General features: G+C 45.0%; 1 protein-coding gene across 9 annotated transcripts in view; it reads left to right on the top strand.

Annotated features, from left to right (window-relative positions):
* Nucleotides 1–20029, top strand: part of atxn1a (ataxin 1a) — a 399635-nt gene that overhangs the window by 314814 nt on the left and 64792 nt on the right. The window contains exon 5 of one of the 9 annotated variants that reach the window (XM_070880685.1): nucleotides 3698–3943. The exons of the other annotated variants lie outside the window; for them this stretch is intronic. The gene's annotated coding sequence lies outside the window, so the exon portion shown is untranslated. The remainder of the gene's footprint in view (nucleotides 1–3697; nucleotides 3944–20029) is intronic. 9 annotated transcript variants of the gene reach the window in all.

Raw genomic sequence — 20029 nt, 5'->3', positions numbered from 1 at the left:
GGTATTGGTGCATTTTCCTAACCCCATATACGCATGCTAAAGAAGCCTCTTTCTCTACCATATACTATAGGCTCTTTTAGCCTTGGACAGACTTCTGGATGCGTATTCAACTGGTTGGAGTTTGCCTGATACATTGGCTTGCTGGAGCACACAACCGACCCCATATGATGAGGCATCGCAGACCAGCACTAACCGCTTACATGGGTCATAGTGTACCAGTAATTTATTGGAACATAGCAGGCTCCTGGCCTTCTCAAAGGCTCTGTTGAGATTTGCCCCAAACCCAGTCATTGCCCTTTCTCAGCAACATGTGCAAGGGCTCTAGCAATGTGCTCAAACTAGGTAGAAAGTTACCAAAATAGTTGAGAAGACCCAGAAACGAATGCAGCTCCGTCACACTCTGGGGTCTGAGTGCGTTCTTGATGGCTTCTATCTTCGAGTCCGTAGGTCTGATGCCGTCTGCTGCAATCTTTCTCCCCAGGAATTCGACTTCTGGTGCCATGAAAACGCACTTGGAGTGTTTTAGCCTGAGTCCCACTCTGTCCAGACGACGTAGAACCTCTTCCAGGTTGTGCAGGTGTTAGGTGGCCTCACGAACGATGATCAGGATGTCATCTTGGAACACGACGGTTCTCGGGACGGACTTCAGCAAACTCTCCAGGTTTCTCTGAAATATGGCTGCCGCCGAGTGAATTCCGAAAGGGCATCTGTGGTATATAAACAGACCTTTGTCTGTGTTGATGCACCTCAGTGTTTTCGAAGATTCGACCAGCTCCTGTGTCATGTAAGTGGAGGTCAGGTCCAATTTGGTGAATGACCCCTCCCCCCTCACCGCTAGCGTTGCAAACAGGTTGTCAGCCTTGGGTAATGATCCTGTATCGAGACTCAGTTGATCGTTAACTTATAATCGCCGCAGATCCTGACCGGACAATTGGACAAAAACATTTTGCTGAGAAAGGGGCCAGCAAACTGGGACAATTGGACCTCTGTTCAGTTCGATCTCGACCTTTTTCCCTCATCATGTACGGAACTGCCCGAGCCTTGCGATGGACGGATTTTGCATCCGGGCATAGGTGGATCTGCACCTTGGCTCCCATGAAGTTGCCGAGGCCTGGTTCGAACAACGAGGGAAACTTGCTCAGCATTTGAGCACATGAAGCGTCATCCACTGATAAGACTTTAATATCGTTCCAGTTCCATTTAATTTTCTCAAGTCAACTCGTGCCGAACAGCATTGGACCATTGCCTGGAACGATCCACAATGATAAATCATGCACAGCTCCATCGTATGATACCTTTACTGCCGCGTTGCTAATAATTGATATGAGCTGTTTGGTGTAGCTACGCAGCTTCGCATTGATTGGGCTTAGTTTGGATCTTAATGTCCCACAGCTTTTCGAAAGCCCTCTGGCTCATTGTTGACTGACTTGCACCCATGTCCAATTCCTGGAACCCCATTTAATTTAACTTCCAGCATTATCAGAGGACTTTTGGTAAAAGAATGTACCCGATACACTTCTTCCTGTGCCACTTGATCCACGCTGGATCGATCATCCTCGGCCACGTGGTGTGTTACAGCACGCTTGCTCAGTTGCGGACACATTCGCTGAAGGTGCTCCATTGTTGCACAGCCTTTGCACACGTATTGCTTGACTCGGCATTGATGGGCCTGATGATAGCACCCGCAACGCCAACAAGGCGAGATTTGATTCACCCCCTTTGACTTTGAGCAGTTACAAGTCGTACGAACGTGGCGAGTAGGCCCTACCATGTGCAGCTCTGCCTGCCAATGATATTTTATGCACAGTACTTGCCGGTGAGTTTCGATGCTGGGAATATATCTGTTTCGAGTTTTCGTCCATGGATATGCATGCCTGGGCGATCATGATGGCCCTGTTCAGGTCTAGAGATTCACCAGCCAGCAGCTTTCGAAGGATGACTTCGTGGCCAATGCCAAGCACGAAAAAGTCCCGCAGAATTTTCTCCAACGCAGCTCCGAAGTTGCACGGCCCAGCGAGACGTCTCAGGTCGGCGACAAATTCTGCCACATCCTGACCTTCGGAACGATTGTGCATATAGAAACAATCCCTCACTATGATGATTCTTTCCTTCTGTTTAAATTGGTTCCGAACCAGCGTACATACTTCATCGTACGTCTTATCTGTTGGTCGAGTCGGTGAGATTAGATTCTTGATAAGGCCATAAATTTTTGATCCACAAACGGTGAGGAGAACTGCCCTGCGCTTAATTGCGTTATCAGTTCCTTCCAATCCGTTGGCTACGAAGTACTGGTCAAGGCGATCAGTGAAATCCTCCCAGTCTTCCCCTTCCACGAATCTCTCTACAATTCTACAGACATGGTTGCGTGAAAGTTTGTATTTTTAACTCGTCGCCAATTGTTAAGTATCGAATAACTCCACGAGGCTAGTTCAGGTATGACCTTATTCCAGTTTATTTATTCTCATTGAGGATTCAACATGGCTGCCAACATTATATACACGGCTTGCACGTGTCTGCCAGTGACCATTAGGACTCCGACAGTTACGCCTTCGGGTGGCAGGTAAAACCCAGTTACTGTACATAACAAAAATGGAATTGTTTTTATCATGCCTGCAATAACTGCATGCGTTTATTTTTGTTATGCAGACTGTAATCTGGACTCTGATACCAGGTTATGGCTATCCATGCTTTAATCTTGAAAGCTCGTTCTTCTTCGTGTTTTTGAAAGAAAGCCTACCAATGTTTGGCCTATCCAGGAGGGCAAACTCTGAGAATTAAAGCTGAATTGATGATTCTTCTGTTCCAATCTCTCCTGTGCTGGGTAAAAGATGAATATATGTTGTTTGGAAACTGTTGGTGAGGTTTCAACCTCAAGTGATGAATATGCTTGCGTAATATCTTGTGTTTTTCTGTGATGTGCGAGGCAGTAAATGGATTTTGTGCTGATTAAATGCTGAGGCAGCAGGCAGAGCATTTAATCAAAACACAGCAGCTATTGTAATGAATTTTTGTTACAATTGCTAAGATCAAGTTTTTTTTTAAAAATTGCTTGATTTTCCCTCGTTGCAGAAAGTCTGGATGATTTATGGTTTAAAGAAAATCGCAGGCCTGAATCCGACATCGCTAACAACTTTGCCTACTCCGAGAGCACTTCCCGTACGTGGCTAGTACCCCGTTTTACTACCAGAGTATTCTGTTGGCATGGCAGTGTGTGCTTACTATCGAAAAGATCAAAAGACTCGTACATGTTTGTAAAGCCTCTAACAGGACAGTGATTAGTTGACTGTCATTTAGATTAAAGAAATTTGTTGCAGAATCTTGCAGCACAGAAGGACGCCATTCAACTCACCGTGCCTTTGCTGGCTCTTTGAAAGAACTATCCAATTAGTCCAGTTCTTTCCCCATAGCCCTGCAAATTTCTCCTTTTCCAGTATTTATCAATTCCCTTTTGAAAGTTCCTATTGCATTTGCTTCCACCGCCCTTTCAGGCAGTGCATTCCAGATCATCATAACCCACTGCATTAAAAATATTCTCCTTATCTCCTCCCAGTTAAATTGAACTGGTTGTACAGTGAGAGTTTAAAATGTCCAGAGCCAATTGTTTTTAACTGCTGTCTCTTGATCTTTCAAAACTCATACAGTAATGACATTTAATGTGGTGGTGTAATTTTTTTTAACCAGAATGTTCTCTATGCAGCCAAAAAACAATCATCTGATCAGGAGCACTTCGTGCCGATCTAATCCACACAATTCCTAGCTCCAACCACTAGGCAGAATAACAGCAGTGACTGTCTTCCTCTTAACCTCGCATTGGAGCGGTGAAATTCATCTGCAACAGAAGTCCCAGTGTGAATATCTATCGGGACTGAAGTTTGAGGTTAGGGTCCCCTACGTTGGAGGTCGACGACTCTAGCCGCAGGACCACCCAACACTGAACATTCAAGTAAAGCTGTTAGCTCTTTCACTACCTTATGTTTACTGTTGCTCATAATTACCACTGTTCATCACTGTTTGCAGTGTTGTCCCAAATCCACCCCACAGTGAATCACCAGCATTGACAAAACTTGCACAAATTGCAGGACTTCCGAGTGTTAGCAACAGTGAATGCTTTTCATGGATTCTGAATACAGCTGTTAGTGTTCACCTCCGGCTAAAACTGGATATAATGTAACATGTCGCTGCTCATAGGCAGGTGCAAAATTCAAGCAGATCTTGAATAAGGTCAAGGTGGTTAAAGATAAAACGCCACAATAAAATTCCAGTCACTTAGTCACTAATGGGTGTTAGTGTACATTTCCTCCTCATAAAAGCACTAACTTAAAAAGAATGCGGTTGTACTTGCTAGTTAATTTCCTGTCATCTTTCTTATGAGAAAAATCTCTCTTGTAATTGTTTCAGATTTCCAACATCTGTAATATTTTATTTATTTAATTTTCTTCCTCCTTGTCTCCCAATTTTTTGTCGGTCTCTGTCTTCCAAATTTTCTGTCTCCCTCTTTCCGGATTTGTCTGTATATCGCTTGCAAACTTTGTTAGCTCTGTATCTCTGCAACTTCATTGGCTGTAAAGCGCTTTGGGACGTCGGGTGGTTGTGAAAGATGCTATATAAATGCAAGTCTTTTCTTTTCTTTTCTTTCTCTCTTTTTCTCTTTTTCGTTGCCTTCTTTTTCTCTCTGCTCCCACCTGGAGCCAGACACTGATACACTAATCCTTGTCTCTCTCTCTCAGACTGGGGAGCCAGGCCATGTGGTCTTGGTACATTTGCATTTGTACAACAGGCTGCAAACGCCACCAACTACTCACTCTAACTCAACCCAGCCCTTCCATTCCCTGCTGGGCTGGGAGAATGGGAGCCATGAGGAAAACTCGTTAACAAGCAAACAGCGAGCTGTCAGCGCGAAGCGCATTGCTCACCAAATTGAGAGGTTACAGCCGTTTCACAAGGGCATGCAGCAGCTGCTTAAAGGGACGGTGTATTTTTCCTCGGGAACAAAAGGAATCCATGCCTTGGCGCAGCAGGCAACGTGCACCATCTCACAATTATCTATATTAAAATTAATTTGTCAATTACACGCCTATTCTGAAAGTTTATATAATGTCTTTTGGACAGACGTGAATCTTGGCAGACTGAACTCCAGTTGGAAACAGGTGGACCCTCATGTCATTTAAAACCCAGTGCCATCTTTGTCCATCATCACCCAGCTTCTGCCAGTTCCTGCTCCCGCCCACCAGCCATGACCGGTACAAGTTGAGATGTGGCTATTTGGAGCGATGCTTAGAAGGATCCTCAGCTACAGTCAAGTAAAGCTGCATAGCATTTTTGGAGATGTTTTTCTGGCATTTGCTTGAGAGTTACACACTTCAACCAAATCAAAAGCTTATGTAGTTGCTGCTTGAGGTTCTGAACTCGGGTAGAGGAAATGGGGTACTCATTTAATTTTTCAATTTGCGTAGAAATTCCAATGTCCCGGGCCCGTACGAAGTTTCTAGGGACTCAAGAAGGCATCGGAAAAGCCGGTTTTCAGCGTGCAATGTGCATGCGCTGAAAACCGACTTTTTCGATCTGTCAAACTGGAGCTTGACAGATTGTAGAAATCTCTGGAGCGTAGACATTTGTACGGGCAAGATTGTGGTATTTATGCATATCTTGCCTGGCAAATGTCGTCAAAACTCTTGCGCCTGAAAAAGCAGGCACATAGCCTACTTTTACAGGCATAAGAGTTTAAAAATCTATAAAAAAACACGATTAAAATAAAATTAAAAAAAACATATTTATGTTAAAACTCTGCCCACTCAGTAATGTTATTTTAAACCCTAACCTAACTTTTTTTTTAAATCAGCAAATTTTTTTTCTTTAAAAAACATGTACAACAACTTTAATTTCTATTAGTGTATTGTGTGAGGTGTTTTTAAAATGTTTTATGTAGTGTTTGTGCGTTTTGGGGTTTTTCTCATTCATAGAAGTAGGAGATTAGTAACTTACGAATCTCCTATTACTATGAATGAGAAAATACTTGCCTGTGATTGGGTGTCCTGGCCTACGTGACTCCTGGGGACGTCCCTACGAGCACGCGCTGCGATGCGCAGGGAGAGGAGGCCTGTGGACCGGGATCTCGAGCGGGCGCAGCAGCTTCAGGTAGGTGAGCATTTTTTCTCTCAAATCTAATCGAATGCCTGCGGGAAGGAGAAAGTGGAATTTCTGGGCCATACGCTTCAATCAAATCAAAAGCTTATGTAGTTGCTGCTGAGTTTCTGAACTCGGGTAGAGGAAATGGGGTACTCATTTAATTTTTCAATCCTGGCCTTAAAACGTAATCATTTTTGATTTAACAAAAATATATTGCCGTTCTGGCATTTAGATCAGGATCTTGCGATGTACAGCATCTTCTGGTCATGTAGGGTATATTGCAAGTGGTTTCATGAGTGGCAGTCTCTGTATTTGTACCTGTTCAGACTCTCAGAAACATAGTCAGTGAGAGCACAAAGTTGAAAGTCTTTCTGAAAATCTCTGATCAGCAATGATATTCTGAGCTGCTGAAAATTTAAGGCTGAAGAGAGAGCATTGTGACAGTTGTCTGACTCGATCTGAGTGGTTTTATGGTTTACAGTGCACTGAAACACTGATTAAATCACACTGTTAGGACAGGATGAGCTAGTGATGTAAAGCAATGAGTAACCATCTCCGTATTTCCCCGCCCTTGGAGTGGATGAAATGGTACTTTCTGAATTGGAGTACAAGGGCAAAATGGTTTGTGATCTTATTCAGTTGTGGCCACTTCAGTTCAATAGATCTGTGAGCGGCATCCTGGCAGTGGGTTCGTTTAAAGAACATGGTGGACACCAGTGTGATGCAGAGCCTAGCTTTAGGAAAAGGAGTTACTAACCAACCAAAATCAAAACCAAAAATGCTGTAAATACATAATAAGAGAAAAGACATGTTATTATTCTGACTCGGGGATATCTACCCAAAAAATTGAATCTGTTTTTCCTTTTCAGATGCTGACTAACCTGTGTATTTCCAGCCTTTTCTTTATTTCAGATTTTCAGCAATTTTTCTCCATTTACCAACCTACACGGGATATTCTGAGATTCACAGCTCACCTTCAATGTTGGCAGTTTCATATGTTTTGGGAATTTGGGAGGTGAAATTCCCCCACTGAATTTTACTTCCTCCCACTTTAAAGAAAATTGCTATTTGATATATTAAAAGTTCTCGCCTGTGTGTAGTAATAGTATTGGGAAGACTGTAGTACAGTTTGTTGTTGAGACCTACAACAACAATATGATAAGTGTTTGCTGTGTTTAGATGGTAGCACTCGTGCCTTGAATCAGACAGTTGAAGGTTCAAATCCACTCATGATTTGAGCGCATAATCTAGATTGGCACTTCAGTGGTGCTGTATTGTTGGAAGTGCCGTTTTATGGATGAAACGTTAACACAGATTCTGCCTTTTCGTACAATTTAAGTAGATGTGAAAGCATGATTTTTTAAGAAGAGTAGATACTTGTTCAATCAACACCAGAGATTCCAGATTAACTGACCATTCTGTCATTTGCTGTTTGTGGGAATTTGCTGTGCACTAAAATAGTCATTGCAGTTGCCTACCTAAGTGACTGCACTTCAAATGGAAAATAGTGGCTAAAGTAAATGTTGGTCCCCGAGAGGATGAGACTGGGGAATGAATAATGGAGAACAGGGAAATGGCAGAGACATTGAACAAATATTTTGTATCGGTCTTCACGGTAGAAGACACTAAAAACATCCCAATAGTGGATAATCAAGGGGCTATAGGGAGGGAGGAACTTAGTACAATCACTATCACTAATGAAGTAGTACTCAGTAAAATAATGGGGCTAAAGGTGGACAAGTCGCCTGGACCTGATGGTCTGCATCCTAGGGTCATAAAAGAAGTGGCTGCAGAGATAGTGGATGCATTGGTTGTAATCTACCAAAATTCCCTGGATTCTAGGGCGGTCCCAGTGGATTGGAAAACCGCAAATGTAACGCCCCTATTTAAAAAAGGAAGCAGACAAAAAGCAGGAAACTATAGACTAGTTAGCCTAACATCTGTGATTGGGAACATGCTGGAGTCCATTATTAAGGAAGCAAAAGCATGATTCAATCAAGCAGAGTCAGCACGGTTTTATGAAAGGGAAATCATGTTTGACAAATTTGCTGGAGTTCTTTGAGGATGTAACGGGCAGGGTGGATAAAGGGGGAACCAGTGGATGTGGTGTGTTTGGATTTCCAGAAGGCAATCAATAAGGTATCACAAGAGGTTACTGCACAAGATAAAAGTTCACGGGGTTGGGGGTAATATATTAGCATGGGTAGAGGAATGGCTAACTAACAGAAAACAGAGAGTCGGGATAAATGGGTCATTTTCAGGTTGGCAAACTGTGACTAGTGGGGTCGGTGCTGGGGCCTCAACTATTTACAATCTATATTAATGACTTGGATGAAGGGACCGAGTGTAATGTTGCCAGGTTTGCTGATACAAAGATGGATGGGAAAGCAAATTGTGAGGAGGGCACAATAAATCTGCAAAGGGATATAGACTGGCTAAGTGAGTGGGCAAAAATTTAGCAGATGGAATATAATGTGGGAAAATGTGAGGTTTTCCACTTTGGCAGAAATAATAGAAAAGCAAATTATAATTTAAATGGAGAAAACTTGCAAATTGCTGCGGTACAGAGGGACCTGGGGGTCCTTGTGCATGAAACAAAAAGTTAGTATGCAGGTACAGCAAGTAATCAGGAAGGCAAATGCAATGTTGGCCTTTATTGCAAGGGGGATAGATTAATAAAAGCAGTGAAGTCCTGCTACAACTGTACACGGTATTGGTAAGGCCACACCTGGAGTAGTATGTACAGTTATGGTCTCCGTACTTAAGGAAGGATATATTGGCATTGGAGGCTGTTCAGAGAAGGTTCACTAGGTTGATTCTGGAGATGAGGAGGTTGACTTATGAAGATAGGTTGGGCCTATACATATTGGAGTTCAGAAGAATAAGAGGTGATCTTATTGAAACATATTATGATGGGGCTCGACAAGGTGGATGAAGAGAGGATATTTCCACTCATAGGGGATTCTAAAACTAGGGGACATAGAATTAAGGGCTGCCCATTTAAAACGGAGATGAGGAGGAATTTCTTCTCTGAGGGTTGTAAATCTATGGAATTCTCTGCCCCAGAGAGCTGTGGAGGCTAAATCATTGCATATATTTAAAGCGGAAATAGACAGATTTTTGAGTGATAAGGAAGTAGAGGGTTATGGGGAGCGGGCAGGGAAGTCGAGCTGAGTCCATGATCAGATCAGCCATGATCTTGTTAAATGGCGGAGCAGGCTCGAGGGGCCAGGTGGCCTACCCCTGCTCCTATTATGTTTTTAAAAGGCAATTCACTGTTTGGGAAGCACTTCGGACATCCTAAGGCTGTGTTGATGTACCATATAAATGTTAATTTCTTTAATGTCTACAAATACATTACAGTATCAGAAAGCTCATCATCTGAAAAGAGCCAGCTATGACCCTGTATTTGCACGGAGTCTTCTGTGCTCTTCTACGCATGTGCACCGCATGGGGGAGGTGGAGGCGGAGCGTAACACGGTCCCACTCCCACCTGAATCACACATGCGCACCTGACGTTGCAGCCGTGCATGCACACAGGAGCATGCGCCGAGCCATGTGGCAACCATGCTTTCCGTGGCTTCCTATAGAGAAGTTCAGAGTATAGGAGGCGGGGGGGCGGTGGGGAAAAGGACTGGAGCAAGAGATGGGGTAGGAGGTGAGGACAGGAGCTTGGGTGGGGTGGAGGAGAGAGAGGATGTTAGCTCAGAGTGGGGGGATAGGAAGAGGAGTGGTGGGCGTGGGGTGAGAGCAGAGCTCGAGGGTTGGGGGAAGAGGGAGGAGCGGAGACGAGCTTGGAGAGGAGGGGCGCGAGTAGGAGAGGAGAGTTCGGGTGGGGGGGGCAGAAAGAGTCGAGGAAACGAGCTGTGGAGGGGGGGGAGGAGACAGACGGAGGGAGGGAGAGATAGGAGCATGGGTTGGGTGGGGGGGATGTGGAGAGGAGCTCAGGGGTAGCGGTGGAGGCGAGAGTAGGGGAGTACCGATTCAGGGGGGAGGGGTTGGTGGAGAGGAAAGGAGCTCTGGGTGCGGGGGGGGGGGTGGTGGAGAGAAGTTGTAGAGGAGCATGGATGAGGGGGGTGGGAGAGAGGAGAGAAGCTCGGAAGGCGGGGTTGCGGGGGGGAAGAGAGAGAGGAGCTTTGGGGGGGGGAGGGGGTGGGAGAGGAGAGGAGCTCGGGGGTGGAGAGAGTAAAGGAGCTAGGCAGAGGTGCTCGGGGGAGGGGGGGTGGGTGAGGAGAGGAGCTCTGCAGAGGGGAGGCAGTGAGAGAGAGAGACTAGAGTAGATTGGCGGGGAAAGGGAGAGGTGCTTTGAGGGAAGGGGAGAGGAAAGGAGTCCGGTTTGGGGGGGCGGGGAGGGCTGCAGGGCAGAGAGGAGCTTGGGGTTGTGGGGAGGGGGGGCGGGAGGAGAGGAGCTTGGGGTTGGGCGGGGGGGGGGGGGTGGGGGAGGAGGAAAGAGAGGAGAGGAGCTTGGGGTGGGGGGAGAGCAGAGGAGAGCGGGTGGGGGGGAGGAAGAGAGTAAAGGAGATTGGCAGTGGGGAGGGATAGGAGAGGAGCTTGAGGGGGTGGTGGTGAGTAGGAGCTTGTCTGTGTGGGGGGATGGAGAGAGGAGAGAAGCTCAGAGTGGAGTGGAGTGGAGTGGAGTGGAGTGGAGTGGAGTGGAGTGGAGTGGAGTGGAGTGGAGTGGAGTGGAGAGTGGGGGGGGGGAGACACGAGAATGTGTTCCAGATTGGAAGGTGGATCATGTTCTCTCTCTTCTCTTGGACGTTGATCACTTTCTTCCCGCTGGATGAATTAGTAAATCCCTTCCCACACACTGAGCAGGTGAACGGCCTCTCCCCAGTGTGAATTCGGTGTGTTATAAGGTTGAATGCACACGCACGCCCCCACACCTGTTTTCTTCATTCCGAATTAAAGAATTTTTATCACATCCAGAAGGAAAATACAACACACAACTACAAAGAAATAACTAACCCACCACTTAGAGTATAACACTTTTTTTATTTTACCAGCCAAGGACAAGTATAATTGCGATAAGAGGATCTTCTCAAGCTAACTATAATTCCACTTTTCCTGACCAGACTCTGTCAAATTACACATTGCAGGTACTCTATAGCAGGCAGAATCAAATTACACATTCCAGACAAACTGCTGGGTGTGTCTGGTTCTCTTGCAGAACAAATCAAAAATCTGGTTCAATCCACTGGTGGTGCAAATAAACACTGCCATTTTTGTACAGCCTTAATCATTGAAATGAGTTTTGAATTGAGCTAATTGAGAAGAGGACATTGCCCATTTTCAATGGTATTTGGATTGGTGTGTTTGTATATTTTAGTGCTGAATGCAGTGGTGCCAGTGTTTTATTTGTTCTATTTGTTCTTTGATCTCTGGCAAGTCAGCATTTATTGTCCATCCCTAGTTGGCCTGAGAGTCAAGAATGTTGGGACTGGAGTCGCAGCTAGGGATGATGGGTTTCCTTTCTTGAAATACAGTAATCAGCCAGATACAAAAATTTGGCAGTTTTTGTGATGCGCGTCCACAAATGACCAGATTTACTAAATTCATTTTCATAATTTGCCATGGTGGGATTTGAAGTCACGACCTCTTGGTTGCTTGTCAAACAAGAACAACAACTTGCATTTATAATAGTGCCTTTAATGTTGTAAAACGTCCCAAGGTGCTTCACAAACAAAATTTAACACTGAGCCACATAAGGGGATATTAGGGCAGATGACCAAAAGGTTAGTCAAAGAGGTTTTGAGGATTGTCTTACAGGAGGATAGAGAAGTTTAGGGAGGGAATTCCAGATCTTTGGGCCGAGGCAGCTGAAGGCACAGCCGTTAATGGTGGTGTGATTAAAATCGGGGATGTGCCAGAGGTCAGAATTGGAGGAGCACAGAGATCTTGGATGGTTGTAGGGCTGGAGGAGGTTAGAAATAAAATGGGGCGAGGCCAGGGAGGGATTTGAAGACAAGGATGAGAATTTTCAAATTGTGGTGTTGTCGGACTGGGAGTCAATGTAGCTCGGGTGATGGGTGAGTGGGGCTTGGTGCAAGTTCGTCTATGGGTAGCAGAGTTTTGGATGAGCTCAAGTTTATATAGGGTGGAAGATGGGAGGCTGGCCAGGAGAGCTTTGGAATAGCTTAAATCGAGAGGTAACAACGGCATGGATGAAAGTTTCAGCAGCAGATGAGCTGAGGCAGGGGTGGAGTTGGGTGATGTTACGGAGGTGGAATCAGGCGGGCTAGGTAGTGGAACAGATATGTGGTCGGAAGCTCATCTCGGAGTCAAATACGACACCAAGCTTGTTGACTGTCTGGTTCAACCTCAGACAGTTGCCAGGGAGAGGAATTGAGTCAGTAGCTAGGGTATGTAGTTTGTGACCGTGACTTCAGTCTTCCCAATATTTAATGGAGCAAATATCTGCTCATCCTCCCCTTCAAATCTGCCATCATCACCCCCCCCCATCCAAAAAAAATGCCCTTGACCCCTCGGTCCTTGAAACTGCTGCTCCATCTCCAACCTCTCTTTCCTCCCCAAAAGGAGGTGAGGGTGCCATTAACAATATCAGCTAACCTTGGGGCCAGGAAGGGAAGTTGGTGCGAATAGGGTCGAGGGAGCAGGAGGTGGATCTTGTGGACAAGAGGAGCTCAGACGGATGAGAGGAGATAGGAGTGAAACCTGAGAAAGATTAGAGTTCAGGGCTAGAGCGGGGGGAGCGCTAAGGGAAGGGAGTGAAACGACCGAGGCAGCTGAACGGTTGGTTCCAGTCTTAGTTACAGGGAAGTCCATGAGCTCCTCTAACTTGTTGGAGGTGAGGGTGGGAGAGAGGGGTTTAAGAAGGTGGTTTGTAGTGGTGAAGAGAAGCCGAGGTTATCTTTGCATTCCAGGATGATCCTGAAATAGTGAGCAGTACCACACCTTGACCTAACTCCGTATTGGAAGAAACAGACTGTATTGCAGCTGGACCCTTGGGATTGTATTCAAAATCTCCTTGGAGGAATCCGATCATGGTTGTGACAATTAAAATATAGTTTAACTGCTTGGTAAAGTGTTGGCTGAAATTTGAAAAGGAAGGCACTCCAGGAAGGACTACAAACAAATCAATGAGGTATACTGCAGAGGCCCAGAACAAACGTATTTTGGCTAGGATAGATTGGCGAATGATACTTAAAGGGTTGACAGTGGATGGGCAATGGCAGACATTTAGAGACTGCATGGATGAACTTCAACAATTGTACATCCCTGTCTGGCGTAAAAATAAAAAAGGGAAGGTGGCTCAACCGTGGCTATCAAGGGAAATCAAGGATAGTATTAAAGCCAAGGAAGTGGCCTACAAATTGGCCAGAAATAGCAGCGAACCTGGGGACTGGGAAAAATTTAGAACTCAGCAGAGGAGCACAAAGGGTTTGATTAGGGCAGGGAAAATAGAGTACGAGAGGAAGCTTGCAGGGAACATTAAGACGGACTGCAAAAGCTTCTATAGATATGTAAAGAGAAAAAGGTTAGTAAAGCCAAATGTAGGTTCCCTGCAGTCAGAATCAGGGGAAGTCATAATGGGAACAAAAAAATGGCAGACCAAGTACTTTGGTTCAGTATTCACTAAGGAGGACACAAACAACCTTCCAGATATTAAAGGGGTCAGAGGGTCTAGTAAGAAGGAGGAACTGAGGGAAATCCTTATTAGTTGGGAAATTGTGTTGGGGAAGTTGATGGGATTGAAGGCCGATAAATCCCCAGGGCCTGATGGACTGCATCCCAGAGTACTTAGAGGTGACCTTGTAAATAGCGGATGCATTGACAGTCATTTTCCAACATTCCATAGACTCTGGATCAGTTCCTATGGAGTGGAGGGTAGCCAATGTAACCCCACTTTTTAAAAAAGGAGGGAGAGAGAAAACAGGGAATTATAGACCGGTCAGCCTGACATCGGTAGTGGGTAAAATGATGGAATCAATTATTAAGGATGTCATAGCAGCGCATTTGGAAAGAGGTCCAAGTCAACATGGATTTGTAAAAGGGAAATCATGCTTGACAAATCTTCTGGAATTTTTTGAGGATGTTTCCAATAGAGTGGACAAGGGAGAACCAGTTGATGTGGTGTATTTGGACTTTCAGAAGGCTTTCGACAAGGTCCCACACAAGAGATTAATGTGCAAAGTTAAAGCACATGGGATTGGTGGTAGTGTGCTGACATGGATTGAGAACTGGTTGTCAGACAGGAAGCAAAGAGTAGGAGTAAATGGGTACTTTTCAGAATGGCAGGCAGTGACTAGTGGGGTATCACAAGGTTCTGTGCTGGGGTCCCAGCTGTTTACATTGTACATTAATGATTTAGATGAGGGGATTAAATGTAGTATCTTCAAATTTGCGGATGACACTAAGTTGGGTGGCAGCGTAAGCTGCGAGGAGGATGCTATGAGGTTGCAGAGTGACTTGGATAGGTTAGGTGAGTGGGCAAATGCATGGCAGATGAAGTATAATGTGGATAAATGTGAGGTTATCCACTTTGGTGGTAAAAACAGAGACAGACTATTATCTGAATGGTGACAGATTAGGAAAAGGGGAGGTGCAACGAGACCTAGGTGTCATGGTACATCAGTCATTGAAGGTTGGCATGCAGGTACAGCAGGCGGTTAAGAAAGCAAATGGCATGTTGGCCTTCATAGCGAGGGGATTTGAGTACAGGGGCAGGGAGGTGTTACTACAGTTGTACAGGGCCTTGGTGAGGCCACACCTGGAGTATTATGTACAGTTTTGGTCTCCTAACTTGAGGAAGGACATTCTTGCTATTGAGGGAGTGCAACGAAGGTTCACCAGACTGATTCCCGGGATGGCGGGATTGACATATCAAGAAAGACTGGATCAACTGGGCTTGTATTCACTGGACTTCAGAAGAATGAGAGGGGATCTCATAGAAACATTTAAAATTCTGATGGGTTTAGACAGGTTAGATGCAGGAATAATGTTCCCAATGTTGGGGAAGTCCAGAACCAGGGGTCTAAGGATAAGGGGTAAGCCATTTAGGACCGAGATGAGGAGAAACTTCTTCACCCAGCGAGTGGTGAACCTGTGGAATTCTCTACCACAGAAAGTTGTTGAGGCCAATTCACTAAATATATTCAAAAAGGAGTGAGATGTCGTCCTTACTACTAGGGGGATCGAGGAGTATGGGGTACTGAAGTTGCATGTTCAACCATGAACTAATTGAATGGCGGTGCAGGCTCGAAGGGCCGAATGGCCTACTCCTACACCTATTTTCTATGTTTCTATATTCTATGCCTCGGCCAATAAAGCAAGCATTCCGTATGCCTTCTTAACCACCTTAACCACCTGGCCTGCTACTTTCAGGGATCTGTGGACAAGCACTCCAAGGTCCCTTTGTTCATCTACACTATTAAGTGGCCTACCGCTTAATGTATATACCCTTTCCTTATTAGTCCTCCCAAAGTGCATTACCTCACACTTCTCTGAATTAAATTCCATTTGCCACTGCTCTGCCCACCTGACCAGTAGATTGATATCCTCCTGCAGCCCGTGACTTTCCTCTTCATTATCAACCACCCAGCCAATTTTAGTGTCGTCTGCAAACTTCTTAATCATACTCCCTATATTCAAATCTAAATCGTTGATATATACCACAAAAAGCAAGGGTCCCAGTACTGAGCCTTGCGGAACCCCACTGGAAACATCCTTCCAGCCACAAAAACATCCATCAATCATTACCCTTTGCTTCCTTCCTCCAAATCAATTTTGGATGCAACTTGACACTTTGCCCTGTATCCCATGAGCTTTAACCTTTATGACCAGTCTACCATGTGGGACCTTCTCAAAAGCTTTGCTAAAGTCCATATATACTACATTGTACGCACTACCCTCATCGACCCTCTTGGTTACCTGCTCAAAAAAATTCAATCAGTTTCGTCTGGAGCAAAAGATTGCAGAAACTCGATTTGCACTGGACGTAATTTGCGCTTGAAATTCTTCGATTTTTTTTTTGTGCCGAGTTGGCCGATTTCTGGCAAATTGAGCTGGAAAAAACAGCACAACCGAGCGGAAACTCCCGTCCGTTGTGTTCAGGTCCAGTCAAGCGAGTATTTTACACCGTATTGCTGGATAGTCTCTTCCCAAATACAGTTTGCAAGAGTACATATTTAAAAAGGTGTGAAAATCACTCATAAATGTTTCTGCCCATATTCACCAATCTGTGCCCATCTACACTGCCATGTTAATCTTTTATAATAAACTTCGAGTGTGTAAATTAAAATTTAAATACTGCGTCTTGAATAAGCTTTACAAATTATTCCTTTAAATCTTAATGCTGTTTTTTCTTTGGAATTTCGTCTTATGATACTCCTGTGAAGCGCCTTGGGACGTTTTATTACGTTAAAGGCGCTATGCAAATACAAGTTGTTGTCACTATTCATTTTGACCTTCATCTTTCATGTCTTTCAAGAAGACAAAAAAAAATTCTGCTTTGACATGCATTTTAATTCCCCATTCAAATCTGTCAAGTCAGTGGTGACTTTTTGTAGTTCCCTGGGTGAGCCTGAATTAACACTGCTTATGAAGGATGTTGATTACTGGTAATTGAATACTGTATCAGACACATCCGTCGTAACACAGGAATTGTTCATATTACTCCAGTGATGAGAAAAGTATATGAATCCCATCATCATCATAGGCAGTCCTTCAGAATCGAGGAAGACTTACTTCCACCTTAAAAATGAGTCCTTAGGTGGCTGAACAGTCCAATACGAGAACCACAGTCCCTGTCACAGGTGGGACAGATAGTCGTTGAGGGAAAGGGTGGGTGGGACTGGTTTGCCGCACGCTCTTTCCGCTGCCTGTGCTTAATTTCTGCATGCTCTCGGCGATGAGACTCGAGGTGTTCAGCACTTCCTCCATTTAGGGCGGTTTTTGGCCAGAGACTCCCAGGTGTCAGTGGGGATGTTGCACTTTATCAGGGAGGCATTGAGGGTGCCCTTGTAAAATTTCCTCTGCCCACCGTTGGCTCATTTGTCGTGAAGGAGTACCGTGTAGAGCGCTTGCTTCGGGAGTCTCGTGTCTGGCATGCGGTCTATGTGGCCTGCCCACCGGAGCTGATCAAGTGCGGTCAGTGCTTCAATGCTGGGGATGTTGACCTGTTCGAGGATGCTAACGTTGTAGCGTCTGTCCTCCCAGGGGATCTGCAGGATCTTGCGGAGACATCGTTGGTGGTAATTCTCCAGCGACTTGAGGTGTCTACTGTACATGGTCCATGTGTCTCCGCCATACAGGAGGGCGGGTATTACTACAGCCCTGTAGCCCATGAGCTTGATGGCAGATTTGAGGGCCTGGTCTTCGAACACTCTTTTCTTCAGGTGCCCGAAGGCTGCACTGGTGCACTGGAGGCGGTGTTGAATCTCGTCGTCAATGTCTGCTCTTGTTGATAAGAGGCTCCCGAGGTATGGGAAATGGTCCACGTTGTCCAGGGCTGCGCCATGGATCTTGATGACTGGCGGGGGGGGGGGTGGAGGTTGATGGAGAACCTTTGTCTTACGGATGTTTAGCATAAGGCCCATGCTTTTGTACTCCTCAGTAAATATGTTGACTATGACTTGGGGTTCAGCCACGTACTGTAGCTCGACGACAGAAGTAGGGGTGGTCTTGGACCTGACCTGGAGACGACGGAGGTTGGACAGGTTACCACTGGTTCTGTAGTTTAGTTCCACTCCAGTGGGAAGCTTGTTGACTGAGGTGGAGTATGGCGGCGAGGAAGATTGAGAAGAGGGTTGGGGCGATGACGCAGCCCTGCTTGTCCCTGGTCCGGACGTGGATTGGGTCTGTAATGGATCCGTTGGTAAGGATCATGGCCTGCATATATGAATCCCACAGCACAACCTTTGCTCAAGTACATCATGTTTTCACTTTATTTTTTCCATACCTCCTCACATAGGAGCTCTAAAAAAGGGAATAAGAGGAGCAAAGATAGAATATGAGAATAGGTTAACATAAAAGGGAACTCAAAAGTCTTCAAGAAATGTATAAATAGTCAAAGGACTGGTGGGACCGATTAGGCATCAAAATTAAGATATTCTTGAGGAGGGAGAGGGCATGGCTGAGGTGCTAAATGAGTACCTGCCACTGTCTTCACTAGAGAAGATGATGCTGCCAATGCAGCAGTGAAGGAAGCGGCAGTAGCGATATTGGATAGGATTTAAATAGATAAAGAGGAGGTACTTAAAAACTTGGCACTGCTCAAAGTAGAAAGGTCACCCGGTCCAGATGGGATGCATCCTAGGTACTGAGGGAAGTAAGGGTACGATATTGGGACCACTGCTCATTTTGATATATATTAATGACCTAGACTTCGGTATACCGGACATAATTTCAAAAAGTCTCGGAAATGTCGTAAACAATGATGAAGATAGTAATAGACTTCAGGAAGACATAGACAGACTGGTGAAATGGGCAGGCATATGGCAGATGAAATGTAATACAGAAAAGTCTGAAGTGATGCATTTTAGTAGGAAGAATGAAGAGAGGCAATATAATCTAAATGGTACAATTTTAAAGGGGGTGCAGGAACAGAGAGGCCTCAGGGTGTACGTACACAAATCTTTGAAGATGGCAGGGCTTGTTGAGAAGGCTGTTTTTATATATTAAAAAAATCTGTGATCCTTGGCCTCATTAATCGAGGCATAAAGTACAAAAGCAAGAAAGTTATGCTAAACTTTTATAAAATACTGGTTAGGCCTCAGCTAGAGTATTGTGTTCAATTCTGGGCACCATATTTTAAGAAGGATGTTGAGGCCTTAAAGAGGGTGCAGAGGAGATTTACTAGAATCGTACCAGGGACAAAGGGATTTCAGTTATGTGTAGAGACTGGAGAAGCTGGGGTTGTTCTCCTTGGAGCAGAAAAGCTTAAGAGGAGATTTGATAGATGTGCAAAATAATAAATGGATTTGATAGAGTAAATAAAGAGAAACTGTTTCCAGTGGCAGAAAGGTTGGTAACCAGAGAAATCAGTTTTAAGATGATTGGCAAAAGGACCAGAGGCGACATGAGGAAACATCTTTTTACACAGCGAGTTATGATCTGGAACGCACTGCCCGAAAGGGTGGTGAAAGCAGATACAGTAGTAACTTTCAAAAGGGAATTGGACAGATACTTGGAGGGAAAAAATTCAGATGGCTATGGGGAAAGAGCAGGGGACTGGGACTAATTGGATAGCTCTACCAAAGAGCTAGCACAGGCATGATCGGCCTCGTCTGTATTGTATCATTCTATGGTTGTATGAGGTAGACCCAGAGCAAGATTGGATGACTAGCTATGTTCCCTCTAAATTTTTTTTTGGGTGCATGGTCCCTTTAACTGGCTATGTGGCCATTCAGTTTTTGCACTTGCGCGGTTTCTTGCATTGAAAAGCTGGTGAAACAGCCTGTGCGGGACCTCCAGACCGCCATGCAGTTTAACTGGAACATTGATGACAACATACAAGTGCTCCCTAATAACATGGGCCTTACTGCTGATGAGACACATGTAAAAGCTCTGAACCATAATGGTTGGAAGAAGCTAATCGTGGCAATGTCCTCTCAAGGATAAGTGCTTGGATGATGACAATCTGCTGCTTATTGCAAAGTTTGCTGGCGTTTTAGAAGCAAAATACTGAGCTCTGTTTAGTGCAGGAAATTGCCATCCTATCTTTCTTTCCTGGAATTTGTAAGGGAATAGTGGAACATAACTTGCCTTTAATGTTGTAAATGACCCAAGATGTTTCACAGGAGCATTATCAGTCAAAATTTGACACCATGCCACATAAGGTGATTTCAGGACAGGTGATCAAAAGCTCCACCAAAGAGGAAGGTTTTAAGGAGCGTCTTAAAGATAGAGAGGGATTCCAGCTAGACAGCTGAAGGCACAGCTG

This window comes from Pristiophorus japonicus, chromosome 5 (genome assembly GCF_044704955.1).
Source record: "Pristiophorus japonicus isolate sPriJap1 chromosome 5, sPriJap1.hap1, whole genome shotgun sequence".
In the NCBI taxonomy this organism is placed as follows: domain Eukaryota; kingdom Metazoa; phylum Chordata; class Chondrichthyes; family Pristiophoridae; genus Pristiophorus; species Pristiophorus japonicus.
This window is presented reverse-complemented; position numbering and strand designations above follow the sequence as displayed.